Raw genomic sequence first — 20,441 nt, 5'->3', positions numbered from 1 at the left:
ACTATTCAGAGGGGACCAGCAGGCACTGGGGAAGTCCCTGTTCCCCCGAGCACTGCCAGGAGTGACCAGGAATAATGGTCACAAGCTGGCAGAGGGTAGATTTAGGCTAGATATCAGGAGGCGCTACTTCACGGTTAGGGCGGCTAGGATCTGGAACCAACTTCCAAGAGAAGTGGTGTTGGCTCCTACCCTGGGGGTCTTTAAGAGGAGGCTAGACGTACACCTTGCTGGGGCATTTGGCCCCAGTACTCTTTCCTGCCATGACAGGGGGTCAGACTCGATGATCTACTCAGGTCCCTTCCGACCCTAGAAACTATGAAACTATAAGGAAAGTTGATTCCTTATGCTATTCCCAAGAAAGAATTTAATATACATTTTTTACAGCTCACTTATGATTTTGGCTGTAAAGGAGAAGACTAGAAATTGAGAAATTTCAGATTCAGAAGCCATCACAAAAAATGACTGGATATACGTGGAAGAAAGTCTTTTTCTTTATGTTGGCATCTGCCAGTTATAAGGCAATTATAACTAGGTGTCATTTTTCACTGATGTCTAAAGCTCCCTCTTGGGTTTAGTACATGGCTTAACATAAAACTAAAGCAAAATCCTGGCATTTAGGGAACAACAACTCATGAAAAGCCACGGGTGTCCAAATATTTTCTCAAGATATTGTTTGCTGTGTGCGATACCACTGGACAATGGAACAAACTGCTCAGGGAAGCTGTAATATCTCCTGTGCTGGAGGTTTTCCAGAAGAGATTAGATAAGTATTTATTTGGAATTAGCAAATTGCCCATCAAGCATGATGGAGGTGGGGCAGGTGGATGTGGAGCCACATGTCCAGCCCTCCTTTGCCCCTGCCGCTCCAGGTCTGGCCTTACTCTACACCTCTCCTCCCCTGCCACTTTGGGCCTGGCCCTGCTCTACCGCATATACCATCAGCTCTCTCAATCTGGGTCCAGCACCGCTCTACTCCCCCCTCGCCACTGCTTCAGTTCCGGCTCCGCACTATCCCAACCTCTCCCCCCCTTCATGTCCGGCCCCACTCCACCCCCACTTCCCGGTGCTCCGGGTCCAGCTCCACTCTACCCACCTCCCCTCCCCCACCCTGCTCTGCATCCATGTCTGCATCTGCGCCTGCATCTGCATCTACTTGGCCTGCATCTGTCTGCCTCCCCACCCCTCCCTCCCTGCCCACCACATCCCTGTCCCTTCTGGCTGTTCTGCGGGGCATCAGGGCTGGGTGCCAGAGGGGACTGCCACTGTGACCCCCAAGCTGTCGCCTTCAGTTAGGGAGGTGGGGAGGAAGCCCTGGTGCTCAGGCGGCTAGACCATGTTTGCGGCCACCACAAACTTCCCTGGAGGTGGTGCAAACATGGGTCCACGTAGTCTGGGCCGTGCAGCCAATCGCCACCCACCATCTTGACAGCGCATATGCGGTTGCCCAAAAGCATTATGGACAGACAGACACACAGATAGACTAAGCCTTTTATTATATTAGAATGATATAGAAAGTGCAGGGGCTTGGATTACATGACCTTGGAGGTCCCACCAAACCTTATGATTCTGTGAGTTGCTTTCTGAGGCTTAGGCTCTGTGGATCCAGGAAAGGCAAGATCATAAAAAAAATAAAAACTCTGTGGACACTCACGTCTCTGGATCCGTACCAGGTTGTTTTTTAATGGAAATCTTCATTTTAATATTCTTTCAGGAGCATTTACCATGGTCCTTGGGAGATGGTGACCAGCAAAGTCCCAGACAATCTGGTAAGCTCTTCTTTTCCTGTCAGAGAAGGCAAAGATATTGCATCAGTCCAAATACTCTGAGGATATATCAGAAGACCCAAACCAATCTTGGAGTGTTCAGAGCTTCAGATTTCTTCCTTATTCATCTCATTCTATAGTAAGCTGCAGGGTTACCTATTTAGGTGGACAAATGGTTGATTAAAAGCCCATGGTTTGTTTCCCATAATTCATGGCCTGATCATAAACAATTTGATATCTGTCTTGTTCTTATCTCAACCTTTAACTTGCATCGAGTCCACCCTATATTCCAAAGCGCTCTTCTTTGATCATTTCTCAACAGTTTCGAAGATGGACATAACCATGTTTAAAGAAACAATAGTCTGCTACCATTTTATCTGGGAGTCTCAGACAGTGATGGCCTACAATTTTATTACCTTCTTGGAAGGTATGGCTCTGGCAAAGATGGTGGAATCTGGTGTGAATCCACATGTTCACAGTTTGAACAGAACAGCATTTCCCCCCCTAAGGTTCAAAGCAGGCCAAAGAATCCCTATAGATGGTTGGAACACCCAGAGAACATCTTGAAGGGGAATATGCTTTTTCAACTTGGCCCTGAAATAGCCAGGCCACAAATATTGTTTTGGAAAGACATTTAGGTTCACTAACTTCTTTGGTTTCCAAATGCCTTGAGAGTCAGAACTCCCCATGGATTTGCTAGGGTTGAAGGCTACATGTTTGATCCCAAAAAGCTTTTTAACACAGATTAGAAGGTAAACAATACAGATTCTCACAAACAATATGACTCCAATATATTTTCTGAGCAAGCAAGGGGAATTTCAGCCTCTTCTGCATCAGAAGGAAATTTGCAGGAATGCTATGGTATCCTTCTTTTGGGAGTATAATTGATCTTCCAGCAGGGCTTCTCCAAAATATCATTGTTAGCTAATGTCTCCAGTGGGGCTGCATGAAGACACTGGTGGGAAGACAGGAAGGAGGGATTATTTATCCACAGTGAATCAGAGCATGTGATGCAGCACTGATTCATACCCCTTCTACTCTGGGGTAACTTAGAAGTCAATTGAATTCCTGTGTGTAAAACTAGAGAAAAGCACTTAAGAATCAGGCTCAATGTTTTGTGTTCCCTGAATGTTATGTCTCCTTCTTTCTCTTCTTTTTTTCAGGGCCTAGCTACAAATAAGGCTTCTGGAGGCAGGAAATAAGCATGGAGGGTTCGAGAGCTTGGGGTATGGAATGTTGGGAGTGAGAGAAATGTGTGCAGACCTAAAACAGCCAAATGCTGCTTAAAATATTTGTGTGGCTAAGATGACATCTGAATTGCAATAGGGAGGCAAGACTCTTGGAGAGTAGAAGATATTACTGGTATCATTCTCATTCACATGCTAAACCTAGAAAATGCTTGTATCGGAGCACCGTAAAATCTGTACGTGAAGGAGGAGATAAACTATTGTGCCAAAATAAAAGTTTGGCATTTGTCTGTAACAACATGCAAGTAATTTTGCCAGTGTTAAGAATGTGACTGAAAATTAGAAATCTCTTCCTTTATATTCAGTTCTTCACAGGCATCTAAGAATACATACTTTCATTTAAAATTATTGTTTAGCTATTTATGATAGATCTATGCCAGCAGCAGTATTTTGTATAGCTACCTAAGCCAAGTCATTGTGACCTTATGTGACCCAGTGTTTTAAACTGGAAACACCTTTCGAGTTCTCATGTTCTTCAGTGAAAAATAAAAACACTGGAAAATGTTTTAGCATGGATCAGAAAACAAAGAAGCATTATTATACAGATACAGAAGTGTCAGTCAAGCTGGCACTATAGATAATTTCAATGTGGGGTATGTTTTTCAAAATGGAGTTTGAAATGGATTAACATTCATTGAAAAAAGTATCAGAGATCTTAGACCTAAGTGAACTAATTCACATGCTTTGATTCTGTTTATAAATGTGGTCTTTGGTAAAATAATAAATTCTAAGGGTTCTATTGATGAAATTTTATTTCTCTGTATTTATATTAACTTTCTGTATATTTACTTTACAGGTTTGTTCAATAAACCTTTTTCATGAATGCATATGAATCTAAACCCAGAGGAGCTGTAAATAAGAAAACATTATGTGACAGGGAGTCTTCTCAGTTAATCATACATACAACTTCATTTAGATATCCTTATAAGCTACCAACTCTCATGTAGGTGTTCATATTGGTTCTTATGTATATATAATAGGTGGTTAAACACCCAAGTTCCAATTACATCCTTTTATAGTTTCATAGTTTCATAGTAGCTAGAGTCGGAAGGGACCTAGGTAGATCATCTAGTCCGACCCCCTGCCTTAGCAGGAAAGAGCACCGGGGTCAGATGACCCCGGCAAGGTGCTCATCTAACTTCCTTTTAAAAATCCCCAGGCTAGGAGCCTGCACCACTTCCCCTGGAAGCTGGTTCCAGGCCCTAGCCACCCTGACTGTGAAGTAGCGCCTCCTAATATCTAATCTAAACTTACCCTCCGCCAGTTTGTGACCGTTATTCCTGGTCACTCCTGGCAGCGCACGGGGGAACAGGGACTCCCCCAATACCTGCTGATCCCCCCTGACCAGTTTGTAGCAGGCCACAAGGTCCCCCCTTAGCCTTCTCTTGTGGAGGCTAAACAGGTTCAGGTCCCGTAGCCTATCCTCATAAGGCCTGCCCTGCTGACCCCTGATCATACGAGTGGCCCTCCTCTGAACTCTTTCCATATTGTCCACGTCCCTCTTGAAGTGTGGCGCCCAGAACTGGACGCAGTACTCCAGCTGCGGCCTGACCAGTGCCGCATAGAGGGGGAGGATCACCTCCCTGGACCTGCTCGAGATGCATCTGTGGATGCATGATAGGGTACGATTGGCCTTCTTGACTGCCTCCCCACACTGCCGGCCCATGTTCATCGTGGAGTCAATGACAACTCCAAGATCCTTTTCCGTCTCCGTGCTGGCAAGAGGAGAGTTCCCCAACCTGTAAGTGTGGTGCCGGTTCTTCCTCCCCATGTGCAACACCTTGCACTTGTCAGTGTTAAACCCCATCCTATTCTCATCCGCCCACCGTTGCAACCTGTCAAGGTCAGCTTGTAGCCTATTGCACCCTTCTAGTGCACCCACATCCCCCCACATCTTAGTGTCATCAGCAAACTTGAACAGGGTGCTTTCTACCCCCTCATCCAAGTCACTGATGAAGATGTTGAACAGTGCAGGCCCGAGGACCGAGCCCTGCGGAACCCCACTGCCCACATCCTTCCAGGTCGAGAAGAACCCATCCACTACCACCCTCTGGGTGCGGCCCTCCAACCAGCTGGCGACCCATTTGACCGTGTGGGCATCGACACCACAGTCTCTCAGCTTTTTGATGAGGACAGGGTGAGAGACAGTGTCGAAAGCCTTCCGGAAGTCCAAAAAGACTACATCCACAGCAACCCCTGCGTCTAATGATTTGGTGACCTGATCGTAAAAGGCCACCAGGTTGGTCTGACAAGACCTGCCACTGATAAACCCATGTTGGTTGCCCCTGAGCATGCATTCCCCCGCAAGGCCCTCCTGGACGTGTGCCAGGATAATTTTTTCAAAGAGCTTCCCCGGGATTGAGGTCAGACTAACTGGCCTGTAATTTCCCGGGTCCTCTTTTTTTCCCTTTTTGAAGATAGGGACCACATTGGCCCTCTTCCAGTCCTCCGGCACCTCGCCAGAGCACCACGAGTGCTCATAGAGCCGTGCCAGGGGTCCCGCAATGACCTCAGCCAGTTCCTGTAGAACCCTAGGGTGAAGATCGTCCGGACCAGCGGACTTGAACACGTCCAGCTTCTCCAGAAGTACCCTAACTAACTCCTCGCTAACCCTTGGCCCAGGCGTGTCTCTCTCGGGGCCCGAGGGGGGCCCAGCAGGGAGGTGGCTGAACTGGTCCCTACTTAGGAAGACAGAGGCAAAGAAATCGTTAAATATGTTAGCTTTGTCATCTGGCGTGATGACTAAGTTGCCCATCGTGTCCTGCAGGGGCCCCACATTACCCGGGACCCTCTTTTTACCCCCTATGTATTTGAAGAAGGACTTCTTATTGTCCTTAATCCGGGAAGCTAGTCCTATCTCCAACTCTGCCTTGGCCCTCCTGACTGCCCCCCTACATCCTCGGGCGACTATAACATAGTCCTTCTTGGCGATGACCCCATCTCTCCATTGGGTATATGCCTCCCTTTTAGCAAGGAGACATTCCCGGATGCTCTTAGTGAGCCATGGGGGTTTATGTGCCCTCCTGCTCCCTTTGACCCTTGTTGGGATTACCTCCCTTTGGGCATGGAGGATCGTCTCCTTAAGGAGCAACCACTCACCTTCGACATCTGATTCCCTTCCCCTCTGGGTCCTCAGCGCTTCCCCAACTATCCTCCTTAGCTTGTTGAAGTCAGCCCTCCTAAAGTCTAGGGCTGTTGCCTTGCTGCAGCCCTTTGCCACCTTACGCTGGATGGTGAATTCCAGCAAGCGATGATCACTGTCTCCCAGGTGGCCCATCACCCGCAGCCCCCTCACCAGGTCCTCACCCGTGGCCAGCACTAGGTCCAACAAGGCGTCTCCCCTGGTGGGACTGTGCACCTCCTGGGTTAGATGGAGGTCCTGCAGTCTGGCTAAGAACCGACGTGAGCGATCAGACTTGGCTTATATATGTGTGAAGTTATGTGTTACACTTAGACCATTTACTAAGGGTACTTAAAATGTGAGCGTCCACACATGAAAGTTTTTAACTCATGCCGAGTGCCCTCTGAATGTCTTGAAGTTATGCCACTTCAGGCAAAGGTTAACTCCGGCTGTGGTACCTAGCTTGTTTCAGGGTAATGCTAGTGTGTTTCACAGAGATAAAATGAGCAATTTGTGGTCCTCCAGCATCCCAGAATGCAAAGCTCCCTGCTCCCTTAGAGCTGGGATAGAACTCAGCTTTTCTGGCTCCTAGCCCCACCTCTGCTTGGCAGCCCTCTAGTGGCAAGTCAGAGCTGTGTAGGCAAGAAACAGTATTAAGCCTTAACGTGTGACTGCCCGCAGCATGTTCTAACTTTAATACAATGTAACATTCTATAGATTTAGTGTTGCCTAAGTGTAACACACTAACTTTGGACAGACCAACAATAACATTTTCAGCCACAGTTTTCTGTCATTTAGTGACTTAAACACTTTTGACAATCTGGGCTTTAAAAATGAAGTTGTCCAAGTGCCATTGACCTTCAAGGAGACTTAGGTTATTTAGTTCATATGGTGCTTCTGAAAATGAGAATTAGGCTTCTAAGTCAGTTAGGTACTTTTGAAAGTGTTATCAGGATTTAGCACTGTTTGGTGACAGGGTTTACATATAATTAAGTATCCATTAGCACAAGATAGAGTTGTGTTTATAAATGTGTTTCATATATGTCATGGAACAATGGTGGTATAACTGGTAGACTTAGTTATCAGCTAGTACCTAGGAAAGTTACTGAGAATTTCAAACATTGCACTTTGATACATTGGAAAGTAGCTTGATGTGTCCCTGGTTTTAAACCGTACATTCCCAGGTAGGACTTAGGAGCTCCACTACTGACTTGCCTGTATTGGTGGTGCCTAGAGGAATTTACAGCTGTGAATTAGGTGCCTCAACTCCTAATACAATTCATGGGGCAACTAAAAATGAGATGTAAAGAAGCCAGCAAGATTGGCAGCCAAAAAGAAAGAAAAGGGGAGTGGGAGCTATGCCCCACCCTTCTTAGGGACTTAGATGTCTAAATTTAGGCTGAAGGTTCCTTCCTTTATTCAGGATCACAGCCATGAGTCAAAACTGAAGGGACCATTTTTTTAAAAACACAGAATTTTACCCAGTACTTTGGTGGTTAGAGTACTAGCTTTGGCATCTGTGGGATTCCCTCTTCTCTACAGAGTTATTGTAGGTATTTAACTCTTTGATTTTTGGGTATGGTCAAATAATTAATTAGCTAAGGGGTGCACTTGTGTACATACACACATTAAAATACAAGTCTGCATTCGCCTTTAATTGCAGGTGTAAAGTGTGCCTCAGATACTGGAGACTATATTCTTAAATTAAAGGTGGACTATTCTTGGTGATATAGGGAAAGGCATTTTGTACCTGCCCAAATCTCTTTCAACTATACAGTTGGTCCAAAAAAGATATTACACATAAAAATCCCTGCCTTTTTGGTGAAAACCATATTTTATACAGGCCAACAGGATGTATTCTGCTCTACTATGCGTTTTGGTTTTTTCAGCCTTATAGTTTGTACAGAGGCATAACAAGGCAGCTGGGTGCTCAGGGTTGCTGTGATGCGCAGAGGCAGTGGCAACTTCTGGCTGCTGCCGTGCTGCTAATCTGATTATGTGACTGTGGTGGTAGCTGCTACTTTTCTGCCCTGTAACAGATAGCCAGAAGGCTCTTGTTACCTGTGGAGAAAAGAGTAGCAGGCTGAGCTAACTACAAAGAAAATGGTCAGCTGAGGGGAAAGACAGAGGTTAGTAGTGCTTATAGCAGAGCTGATTACTCTGCAATAATCTGGTAGGGCAGACCCCTGCCTGGGGAAGTAGGGGCCCTGCTGCACTAGCTAAATTGGCAGCAGTAGGATGCACTGGAAGCTAGACAGGAAACCTAATTAGAAAATACCTGCAGGTAGTTGGGGGAGTCACCTGGTCAGAAAGAGGTGGGCTTAAGAGGCATGGAAGCACTGATACTGAGCCGGGGTAGTCAGTCTGTCTCTGGCCCTGGAGGCTGCAGGGGGAAGATCTCTGCAGGGAGATACCTGCTGCTGGTTGACTGGCTGAGATCCTGCTATGCTTGGGAACAGAAAATGAGGGACTGAGTGTTGGCAGGGGATTAGTAAGAGTTGGTATACAGCCAGTGGGCTGGGAGTTTTGTTACAGCCAGAGAGCTTATGGTTTTGTTTCAGTTTTAACTGGCAGTTTGTGTTTGGGTCAGATGCTATTAGGGGAGGTTGGAGATCCCACTAGTGCCCAAGGGGCATGCGAGTGTTTTGAGCCCTGCCAGGGTCTTGGAGCTTGATTACAGAGTGAGAGAGTGAAGTGGAAGCTTAATACAGGCAGAAACCAGACAGGGCCAGACGACCCAGGAGAGGCAGAGGCCTAGAACCAAAACGGGCGAGACAAAGCCCAGAAGCCCAGTCCAGTATAGTAGACCTGAACTAGAAGGCCCAGCAACAAAAAAGGGATGGAGGCTGAGAGGGCCAAGCCCCTGACAAGGAAGGGATGGAATGATACCGCCTGTGAGGCATGGGCACAGCTACAGGGGAGGTCAGAGGCCATGAATAGTCCATAAGGGGATTAGTGCCCTGGGGGCATATACAGGCCAGGAGGGCCAACCTAACATGAGCGCTAGGTTGGGATCAGCAGGGTCCAAGAGGGATCTGCTGGCAGAAGACAGACTAAGGCTCACTCTAGGATCTTTGGGCAGCCTCCCTTCCAAGAACTAAGTAAAACATTAAGTTGTGGTAGGTGGGGGAAAAAGGAGGGTACCCCAGACCCAGAGCAGAGCAGAGCAGAGCAGGAGGTGTATGACCACTAGGGGGCATCATGACTGCTCTGGAGCACCAGTCCTGTTACATGCCCCCCATCACCCTACTTATTTACGCTACTGAGCTCAGGGTACAGAAGTCTTACTCAGAGGTTAGCTGGACTTTTGATTAGGACCAAAGGCTCCCAAGGCAGACCAACAGAAATGATCCTCAAGTTAATGCCTCTTCTGTTCGTTGAAAGATAAGCCTGGATAGAGGACTGAGACCTTTAAAAGAATCTGACAGCATGAACCTAATATGCAAGTGTTTGGGAGTTGTACTGTTCCTGTGGCCTGATCCTTTATATAGGGCATGTCTACACAGCACCCTACAACAACGCAGTGATGTGCTATGTCACTGTACAGTGCGCTGTGGTGACATAGTGGTCATGTGGATCTACACACGATCACCAGCTGTGTTGCTGTAGTGTTGTGCTCTCCTGCTATAGCACACTGCTATGGTGACATAGCAGCAAAGTTTACCCATGCGCCATGTGCATGGTGCAGTAAACACCTATCTTACACCATACTTTAGTATTTCTGTGACAAGGGGCCATCCCTGGAGCCAGTCACAATATTGGCCTGCCCACCTGCCTAGAGCAGTCTGCCCTGACTCTTCTGCCATGCCTTGAATGTATTAAATAAACAGATGGAAAATTGTAGGAGGCTGCACATTTAATGCCCTGATGCCGGAAGTGTAATACACAGCTCTGACCTCTCCTTTACCATATCCCATGCCTTGTAGGTGGCTTCCAGATTCACTGTTACTCCCCCAGTCCCATCTCTGGGCCACACTTGGCCTCTGGCCCAAACTTGGCCTCAGGCATCTGGACACTTACCTTGGCCACATGCCTCCTCACTGGGGCCTCATTAAGCTTCTAGCCCCTTGAGCTCTATGCTGTCACTGGGGTCAGCACTTCATCCCTGCACTGGGGCTGTGGGGACTTGTGCTCGGTGAGCCTCAGGTGTCTGTCAACATGCTTGGATTCCACCTTCAGCCTACAGCCCACTCAGGCTTCAGGCATATGTTGACATACCTGAACCTCACTCTCCTTCAGACCTCCCACTAGATCTCGCTCATTCAGGCATTGGGCCATAGGCCCTCCTGGCCCTGTGCTGTTGCTCAAGCCTCACTCTCATGCCTTGGGCTACAAGCCCTCCTGTCCTCCATGTTGTTGCCCAAGCCTGGTGCTTTTCTCTCAGGGTGTGCTCCCCTTGCCTTTCCCCTTACAGGGTCACCTGCAAGGCAGCAGGGGCTGAAGCTTTCCAGTGCCCCCTACTCGCTGTTCACTAGGAGACACTGGTATGCCATTTCCTGAGGACAGCTTCACCACTAGCAGCTCCACTACTCCCCAGCAGGGTGTAGTTTTAGGTCATTCCCCAGGACCAACTGCAAGCCTACCTGGCCTGGTCTTATTCCCAGACTGGGCCCCTGAATCTTGTATCTGGGCTCTCTCTCTCTTTCCCGGGCACTCTGTTGCAGCCTCCTCCCCATGTCATCAGCCTCTGGCCCAACTCACTCTGACTCCTTATAGGATGCCTCCCATCCAGAGGCTGGACTTCAGCTTCTGTCATTGCAGCGTGCAAGCTGGTTGACCCCTACCCTCTTGACTCTGATGTTGCCCCCCAGAAGCGGGGACCTTCAGCCTCTTCTAGACTCTGGCTCCACCTCTAAGCCATTCAGGGAGCCAGATAGCTCTCTGGAGCCCTGGCCTGCCCCTTGTGGTGGGCTCAACTGCCCTTCAGCCTTTCAGCCCTAGCCCCCTTCCATTCACCAGTTGAGGGTTCAGAGTCAGTCTGGCAGCAGGTGACCCCTCTACTCCACAGGTATCCCCTCTGGGCCCCACCATAAATCCATTACTCTCCCAGGCTTGCCTAGAGTCCCAGAGATCTTGCCTAGATCCCCAGAGGCAGCCCTTGGGGATGGCAGATCTTGCCTAGATCCCCAGAGGCAGCCCCTGGCCTCACCCCTGCCAGTTGTAATCAGGGGCTTTCCTGGCCCCTTTGTAGGCCCACAACTCTAAGCTCCTTTTGCAAGGCTGGCTTCACTCTTCCCTAGGCCTTCTCCCTGGGGCTTGGGACCTCACTGGGTCCCTAGGAACCTCCTTCTTCCCCAGAGTTCTTACCCTGAACCTCCAGAATATTTCTGGGAGCAGAAGTACTCCACCCAGGAGATATTACTTCAGCAGCATCTCTGCAGCAACTGCTAGCTCTGCTTATGAGGGCCTTCTCTTATACTGCAGTTGCTCAGGCCTGCTCCAATCAAGCAGCCTCCTGCCTGTCATGTAGCTGCCTGATTGGCTCTGCAGTCACCTGCAGGCTGCCTCAGAGCCTGCTCAGGCCCTTAAAGTGGCAAGCACCCAATGGTGCACTGCCACAGCTTACAAAAGGAAGTACTGAAGCACGGTGATGTGTAGACACACTAATATTGAATCAGGCTGTACTTCAAAGGCCTAAAGTCCCTGACTTCATTGAATCAGGACTGGAGCTTTTCTCTCTCAATGAAAACTAGGTGAAGGCTAAAAATGCCAGAACTGGAAAGCAGAGCTGTGGATTTAAAAATATCCATTCTAGCCATCTTGATAAATCTTTGATGATTCTGTAAAAAGGCTTGTCAACAAAGACTGGAAGGAATTAAATAATTAAGTCAACATGAGGAATTTGAGATATTTGGGAAATGAAGAACAAACTGAAGTTGGGTTCTTAGAATTTTTGGCATTTTTTGTTTTGTTTTGTGGTTTTTGATGCCAAATTGTAAGCCAAGTTTTTGTTCTGAATCTGTAGATTTAATCTCTCTTGAAATGTCCAGTGGATTATATATCAGAGTTTTAGAATCTACTTCTGTTCGGTACACTCTTTGACAACTTCATAACAAAATTCTGCAATTAATTTATGCAATGGATAAGGCAGAGATCAGTGGACACTTTTATTTCTTTTTAAAAGTATACATCCTAACTATTATTTGAACAAAGATTCAGATCAATAGGGGAGCATATCCAGCAAAACTGGCCTGGAATAAAGAAGTCAGTGTAACTTGTGTCTGTCCCTGGGGAAAAGCTTCTACATTTGTTGACACAGGTTGCATCTACATGAGCGGTGAATTTAGTATTTGCATAACCAAGTTCTAAGTGACTGTGCAGTAACCGGCATTGCTGCACAGTAGCATCCCCATATGTTTTTTTTCTGATGCTTTTGTGCAGTAGCAATGAGCTTGTTGCTACTGCGCAGTAGCGTGGCATCACTATTAGTGCCCCCAACACTATGCAGTAGTGTCTTGTGTAGATGCGGCACTGATAGCCAGATTCCTATAGTTCCTGGGAATAAGTAAGAGTATAAAGAATGGGAGTGGGATAGAAATGGTGTAGAGAACAACTACCCCCAATGAAGAGATGGTGCAAAGACTCCACAGCAGTGATTATCAACAGGGATGCTATGAAATCATTTTCAGGGTGCTGCAGGGTGCTATGCAATATTAGCATTGTTATGTGCGCAAACAATGTGATTTGTTTGGTGTTACATATGATTTACAAGATAAACCCAGAGATTAAAAATATGAATCTTTCTTTCAGAGTTCTTTGCAACAGAAGAATTCCTCTATTATTTTTCTGTGCTCAAAAAAGAGTGAAATCTAAGAGCTGACATTTTCTGAGGAGTGCTTTATGTCTAACAAGGAGTATCTTGAGACTTAAAAGCTGGTACTCTACAGCAAATTATCTGGGCTTTAATACATATATTTATTTAAGCACAAGAGCGCTCCTGTTGAAATGACTGCTGAATAGGAGCTTAGTAGCAATGGGTACCTATACATATGCTTAGGGGTGGGGAGGGGCCATTTTAGTTAGAGCTGATCCCAGATAGCCTCTGTAATTAAAATGGTCCCCATTATGTGTATTGAGTCTTTCCTCCTACCTCTCATGTTTTAAAATGGCCACAGGGGAGATTTAACTTGAGCTTTAGTTAAAGTGCCCTCCATGGTCTTTTTAAAATGTGGTGGGAGGGGAGGCAGGGGGGGCTTAATACATTTGATGGTGAGACAATGTTGGAGCATTCTAATTAGAACGTGGAGCAGACTCGATTAGTCAAGTCTGTTCTGATGCATTCTAATTAGAATATGAACCAGCATGTCTATAGGAAGCCACTAACTTTAGTCCTATTCTGAAACAATAATTTTTATAACTTTGTTTTTACTGATAAAACTAATGCTATTTTACATAACTATTGAACATTTTATAAATATCTTCTGTTGCTTGGCTACTGATATATGTGCAGGTTTATGTTGATAGAATGTCATAAATTAAGGAAGACCTGGATTTTCAGTAAGGACCAACCCTATTTCTTTTATTAGTTGTTAAGTTTTAAGATTATAGTCACATACAGACATTCACTTTCTTCTGGATGAGTTGCTGCTCTCCAAGAAGAAACCATGTGTGTACAGATGTTCAGGATTTTTCTCCCGAAGCAAAAATGGCTGCCTTGGGAGAAAAATAACCTGGGAACAACCACAGTTAAATCACTCCCGGGAGAGTTTCTCCTGGGAAAGTGAATATCTAAACATTCTCTTGAGAGAAACTATAGCACAGTCCTCCATCTTGGCAGGATGCTTTGCTTTTGCCCTCTTCCCTACCCCATGGAAGAAAGTGTGTTACTCACCGGACTCTACTGCCATAGCCAAGTGGTGAGCAGAGCACATCTCCTTCACAATCCATACATTTTACTGCAGGGAGACACAGGCTGACCCTGAGTAGTCTGGGTCAGCCAATCAGGGCTTCCCTACACACTGCTGCTATCTTTCTCCAGGTAGACTGAAGGAGCCTGCAGATTACACTGGGATGTGTGCACAAAGCCTTCCCTGGCTACGCAACATCAGCACTGCAAACTCTTTGCTCTTCAGGGACTCAGTATTCAGATGTCTCTTCAGGTGTCTCTAGGTAAGTTTTTCTACCAGGAGAAGAAACCTGAAACCCAGGAGAATTCTCCCAGATCATTTATGTGTATGCAGCCTATGTTCAAAGCTTTACAGTACACAGAGTAAGTAATCTGTGCCTGCCCAAAGGAGGTAGCAATGTAAGAATATCCGGGGGCATATGTGTCACTTTGTGTTCTGCAGGTTTGCTTATGTTACATAAGAATAAAGATTTGTGAATAAAGATCAAGGATTGTAAATTGGGTTGGCAAGTTGGTCAACTGACTGGTCAAATAATGTCAATCAACTGGTTAAATGACCAGATATTATTTGACCACAGTAAAAAAAAAAAAATCAAATATTCCATGAAGCCAAGAATGTCCTTGTGTAGGTGGTGGCCTACCATTTTTATTGTGTCATAGTTTCATCTATTAGCGAGGGCAGGAGTTAGGGCTCCTTGCCTCTCAGTCCTATAGTCTCTCTCTCCCTCTCAGTAGAGGGGTCACCTGCTGCCAGACCCACCTCTGTATTTATGTGCAGTCATCCCTTGCCTTCCTTTTCTCTCATGACCAATTCTAGACACCTGTCCCTTCCCCTCAATAGGCCATGTAGGGCTTAGGCAACTACTTTGTACTGAGGGAAGAACCAAAACCAGCAGTATGGAAATACTTTTCCTGATGGCTATTTGCTGTTATTGCAGGCATCTCCAAATGCAAACAGCAGAATGCTTGAAGAGCTGGCCTATTGCCTGCTTAGCATAACCACATTTTTTAAAACAACTCTTGTTTTTTATAGTTATTATGTGTTTACTTTTATTTATTTATTTTTTTGTAACTGTTCAAGTTGTCTCTGGGATTTCAAGATAAAAGCCCAGGAAAGGTCTTGTTGACTCTTGAACATCACTCACATTTAGACTTACCTTACATTGATTGTTATAAAATGATAATTACAAAAATTAATTACAGTTTTTAGAAAGTAATTTAATTGTTTAAAAATAATAGTTAACTATTTTTAATTAGCATAAGTATTGAACATACTGAAGATTAAAGTCTCTCCCTTCACTGTTCTAATAAATAATGCTTGACCATTATTTGACAGCATTTGACAAATGAGGTGACCAAGTATTTTTTTGACTCAGCCTGAATTATATGTGTGTAGTATTGTATCAGCAGTAGTACATATCTAAAATGCCTTAAGGATTTGCATACATTGTGTATTCTTATTTTTAGGGCTATCTGAAACTTATGTGGTTGATTCTCCACTGCCTTGTTTACACTTCATGTCTTTTAAAGATCCTAATTCTTTAAAGCATTTAAGCATGTCCTCAAGTTCACCAGTACTCAGAAATCAGTTTATTTTTGTTTTGATTTAATTTTCTTTATAGTAACCAATAAGTCTTAGGATTGCTTATCTGGAAGTTTTACGCAGATGCCCCCTAACTCAGTGGTTTTCAACCTTTTTTTAGTTTGTGGATCACTAAAAAACTTTGAATGGAGGTGCAAACCTCTTTGGAAATTTCTAATGGAGGTGCAGACTCTTTTGAATTGTAAGTGTGGGTATTATTCACATACTGTTGATTGATCATAGCCACCTTTGAAGACCCTTTAGACATAGCCTGCGTGGGTTCACAGACCACAGGTTAAAAACCGCTGCTCTAAATGGTGAGAACTTTGTATAGTATGAGGAGGTACCAAAGAGTGGAAGAGCTCTTGGAACCCGTACCCACCTCTTATATACAAGGAGCCTGAACAAAGGTGTTCTCTGTCAGTAAGTTGCCTTGTCATTAGGCTACAGTTAGCAAATGAATGGGGTTGGAGAACTGACGTTGCTTTTGGTAACAACATAATTTAAGTCAATATAAAGAAAGACCTAATTTAGGTTTGGATGAATGCCAGTGGGTTGTTCCAGTATTTGAAGACTGCTGGGGTTTGGGGATTCCCCAGGCATGTCCTCTTTCCTTAGCCTTGACATCTGACAATGTGCTGGCAATAGCAGTAGCTCCTTGCCTCCCAGTCATCCTACTGCCTCAGGAGAATCCTTCAATGTCTGAATAAGACAGTTTCATAGCTGCTTTGAGTTGTCACTTACACAAAAGAGCTAGAGCTGCTGAATTACTCAGCCCTTCATCTTTGCTTTGAAAAATGTACTACAAATAATTGCACCACATGGTTTGGGTTTTCTTACAGATAGTGTAGTATTTTGGGGCTATCGCAGTAGGAAATAGTTGTATTTTTATAAGAATAACCCATACATTTGGACTGGTGAGTTACTACCATGAATACAGTGATCAAAATCCCTGCCAGGACCTCTGAGTCATGGTCCTAAGTACCTTGTTGGCAATGGGAAACATTTTCTGAGGATAATTTGGTGAGAAAAAAGAACACACAAGGATTCTCACACCTTTGGTGTGTAAAAGTAGGCAAGGTCTGCTTTTTATCCTCTAAAACTCTGAAATAAACTGGTTATTTAATGTTTCAAAGTAAAAGACAATTATCTTTCTTTTTCTCATGACATATACTCTAACCTTAATCTACACTATGATTTGGCTCAGGGATGGTAAACATGTGGCACAAACCACATTTGGCCTCTGGAGTTGTTCTTTTTGGCCTGCTGGCAAGCTACTAAACTTTGGGGGAGTAGATAGAGGGTGGTCATTCCTAAAGGAAGCAATCCTTTGGGCACAGAAGGAGACTATCCCAGTACGAGGGAAAAGGGGGGAAGGAGCCAAAAAACTTCCTTGGCTAAACAGAGAAATCCAGGAGAGCCTAAGGGCAAAAAAGAAGCAGGGGAAAGCTACCAAGCTACCTACTTGACCTGCACTTGCAGGGAGGCAATTAGAAAGGCCAAAGCAACTACAGAGCTGAGTCTGGCAACACAAATTAAAGACAACAAAAAGTCTTTTTTTAGGTATGTAGGAAGTAAAAGGAAGGCACAGGGCAGCATAGGACCCCTATTGAACAAGGAAGAGCAATTAGTGGCAGAGAGGGGGGACAAGGCTGAGCTATTCAAAGAGTTTTTTGCCTTAGTGTTCCTGAACAGATAAGTCTTCTTATGGGTTCTTAGATGGGCATCAGAGGGACACCAGCCTACCAACTGTCGACACTGACTTGGTGCAGAGTCACTTGGATGGACTGGATGTGTTCAAGTCAGCAGGCCCGGATGAGCTGCATCCAAGGGTACTGAAAGAATTGGCCAGTGTCATAGCAGAACCACTGGCACAGCTGTTTGAGTGCTCATGGCACTCGGGTCAGGTCCTGGAGGACTGGAATGTGGTCCCTATTTTCAACAAGGGGAGGATCTGAGTAACTATAGGCCAGTCAGTCTCACCTCCATCCTTGGAAAGGTCTTTGAAAAGGTTATAAAGGATCGTATTTGTGGGAGTCCAGCAGAAAAAAATAATGCAGCAGTGAAACCAGCATGGATTTGTAGCAGGTGGATCGAGGGAGGTGATGCTCCCCCTCTATGCAGTATTAGTCAGGTTGCAGTTGGAGTACTGTGTCCAGTTTTGGGCGCTGCACTTCAAGAGGGACATGAAAGATCTGGAGAGGGTTCAGAGGAGGGCCACTCGCATGATTAGTGGTCTCTGTGAAAGACCCTATGAGGACAGGTTGAGAGATCTGGATCTCTTCAGCCTGTACAAAAGACAGCTGAGGGGTGACCTTGTAGCCGCCTATAAATTTGTCAGGGGAGGACAGCAGGGAATCGGGGATGCATTGTTTACCAGAGTGCCCCAGGGAGTAACTAGGAATAATGGGTGCAAACTAGTGGAGAGTAGATTTAGGTTAGACATAGGAAGAAATTTTTTACAATAAGGGTGGCCAGAGTCTGGAATGGGCTTGCAAGAGAGGTGGTGCTATCACCCATCTTGGAGGTCTTCAAGAGGAGACTTGACAGTCACCTGGCTGGAGTTATCTGACCTCAGTACTCTTTCCTGCCGAGGCAGGGGGTTGGACACGATGATCCATGGGGTCCCTTCCAACTCTATAATCTATGAATCAATGAATCATGCCTGACCAATCTGGTTTCGTTTTATGACAGGGTCACAATATACTTAGATGGAGGAGTAGAGGTGGATGTCATTTTCTTGGACTTTAGCAAGGCCTTTGATATGTTATCTTATTCTATTCTCATAAATAAATTAAGAGGCTATGACAGAGATGTTTACACGGTCAGGTGGGTGGGTAGTGGGGTCCTTCAGGGTTCGGTCCTTGGACTTGTACTCTTCAATATCTTCATCAGTGACTTGGATGTGGGAGTGAAGTGTACTCTGTCCAAATTTGTGGATGATACTAGATTATGGGGTGAAGTGCATACTCTGGAGGGTAGGGAACGATTGCAGGAAGCTAAGATAACCACACTTTATCATGCATCAGCAGATGCATGACAAATAGATCCAAGATGTTTACACACAAATAAACAGAGTCTGGGAAACAAGCAGGCATAGTAGAAAGTCCTTGTACAGCCATAGAACTATGATGGGAAGGGAATAATTGGGACTTGGTGGGATAGCTTGCATGACTGGTGTACTAGTGTGAATGGGTATAAAATTTTCAGGAAGGACAGGCAGGGGAAAAGAGGAGGAGTTGCACTTTATGTAAAAGAGTGTATGATTTCTCAGAGCTCCTGTATAAAAGTGGAGATAGGTCTGTTGAAAGTCTGTAGATTAGGGTCAGATGGGAGAGCACCAAGGGTGATGTTGTGGTGGGTGTCTGCTATAGACCACCAGACCAGAATGATGAGGTGGATAAGGCTCTTGTCAAACAGCTACTGGAAGTTTCCCAATGGCAGGCTCTGGTTCTCATGGAGGACTTCAATCACCCTGACATCTTCTGGGACGGCAATATAGCAATGCACAGGCAATCCAAAATGTTTTTGGTGCATGTTGGGGACAGTGTTTTGGTGCAAGGGTTGGGGAGACCAACTGGGGGCCATGCTCTTCTTAATTTGATGCTCACAAACTGGGAAGACTGAGTGGGGAATGTAGAAGTAGATGGTAAGCCACAAGATTGAGTCCAAGCTCCTGAGCAAATGAAGGAAGAAGAGAAACACTGTAAGGATGCTGGAATTCAGAAAAGCAAACTTTGACTCACTCAGGGAACTGATGGACAGGATCCCTTGGGAGGCCAGTCTGGTGGGGAAAGGAGTCCAGAAGAGCTGGTTGTATTTTAAAGAAACCGTACTGAGGGCACAAGAATGAGCCATCCTGATGTGCAGGAAGACTAGCAAGTATGGCAGAAGACCAGCTTGGCTTATCACAGATCTCTTCAGCAAGCTAAAACACAAAAATGACTATGGAGGTCTATAAAAGATTTGCTTGGGCATGCAGGGATGAAATCGAGCTGGCCAAAGTGCAATTGCCATTGCAACTAGAAGGGAATGTGAAGGGTAACTAGAAGGGTTTCTTCAAGTATGTCAGCAACAAGAGAAAGATCTGGGAAAGTGTGGGTCCATTACTACTGAATGAAGGAGGCAACCCAGTGACAGAGGATGCAGAAAAGTCTGAACAGGCAAGGTCAGCTTCCCAGCTACTATATCTGGCAGCACAGTTTAGGGGAGGAGGGGAGCATCCAACAGTGGTGAAAGAACAGATTAGGGACTATTTAGAAAACCTGGATGTGTAAAAATGGGACCAGAAATGATGTGCCTGAGGGTGCTGAGGCTGGTGTGATTGCAAAGCTGCTGGCCTTTATCTTTGAAAACTTATGGCAACTGGGAGATACCCCAGATAATAGGAAAAGGGCACATATAGTACCCATCTTTAAGAAAGGGAAGGAGGATCCAGGGAATTGCAGACCAGTCAGCCTCACCTCAGTCCCTGGAAAAATCATGGAGCAGGTCTCAAGGAATCCATTTCCAAGCACTTGTAGGAGAAGAAGGTGATAAGGAACAGTCAGCATGGATTCACCAGGGGTAAGTCATGCCTGACTAACTTGATTGCCTTCTATGGTGAGATGACTGACTCTGTGGTGATGGGGTGAGCAGTGGATATGATATACTTTGACTTTGGCAGATCAAAGAAGTGATTCTTTTTTTTATTTTTGGCACTGATGAGGCCACATCTGGAGTATTGTGTCCAGTTTTAGGGGCCCCACTACAGAAAGGATGTGGAGACATTAGAGAGAGTCCAGCAGAGGACAACAAAAATAGTCAGGGGTTTGGGTCACATGACTTACCATATGACTTATGAGGAGAGGCTGAGGTAACTGGGCTTATTTTGTCTGGAGAA

The 20,441-nt window shown here is 45.5% G+C and overlaps 1 long non-coding RNA gene across 3 annotated transcripts in view; it reads left to right on the top strand.

The window, feature by feature from the left end:
• The window catches only part of LOC149872211 (uncharacterized), a 237,282-nt gene extending 223,042 nt beyond the window's left edge, over positions 1–14,240 (top strand). For 2 of the 3 annotated variants that reach the window (XR_016440596.1, XR_016440595.1), the window contains exons 5-6: positions 1,712–1,766; positions 2,927–3,816. This is a non-coding gene — a long non-coding RNA (uncharacterized LOC149872211). Of the gene's footprint in view, positions 1–1,711; positions 1,767–2,926; positions 3,817–14,109 lie in introns of those variants that run through there. The other variant, XR_016440597.1, reaches the window with a different exon arrangement.
• The last annotated feature ends 6,201 nt before the right edge of the window (positions 14,241–20,441 follow it).

This window comes from Crocodylus siamensis, chromosome 2 (genome assembly GCF_052110815.1).
Source record: "Crocodylus siamensis isolate JL-2025a chromosome 2, ASM5211081v1, whole genome shotgun sequence".
Taxonomy (NCBI): domain Eukaryota; kingdom Metazoa; phylum Chordata; order Crocodylia; family Crocodylidae; genus Crocodylus; species Crocodylus siamensis.
This window is presented reverse-complemented; position numbering and strand designations above follow the sequence as displayed.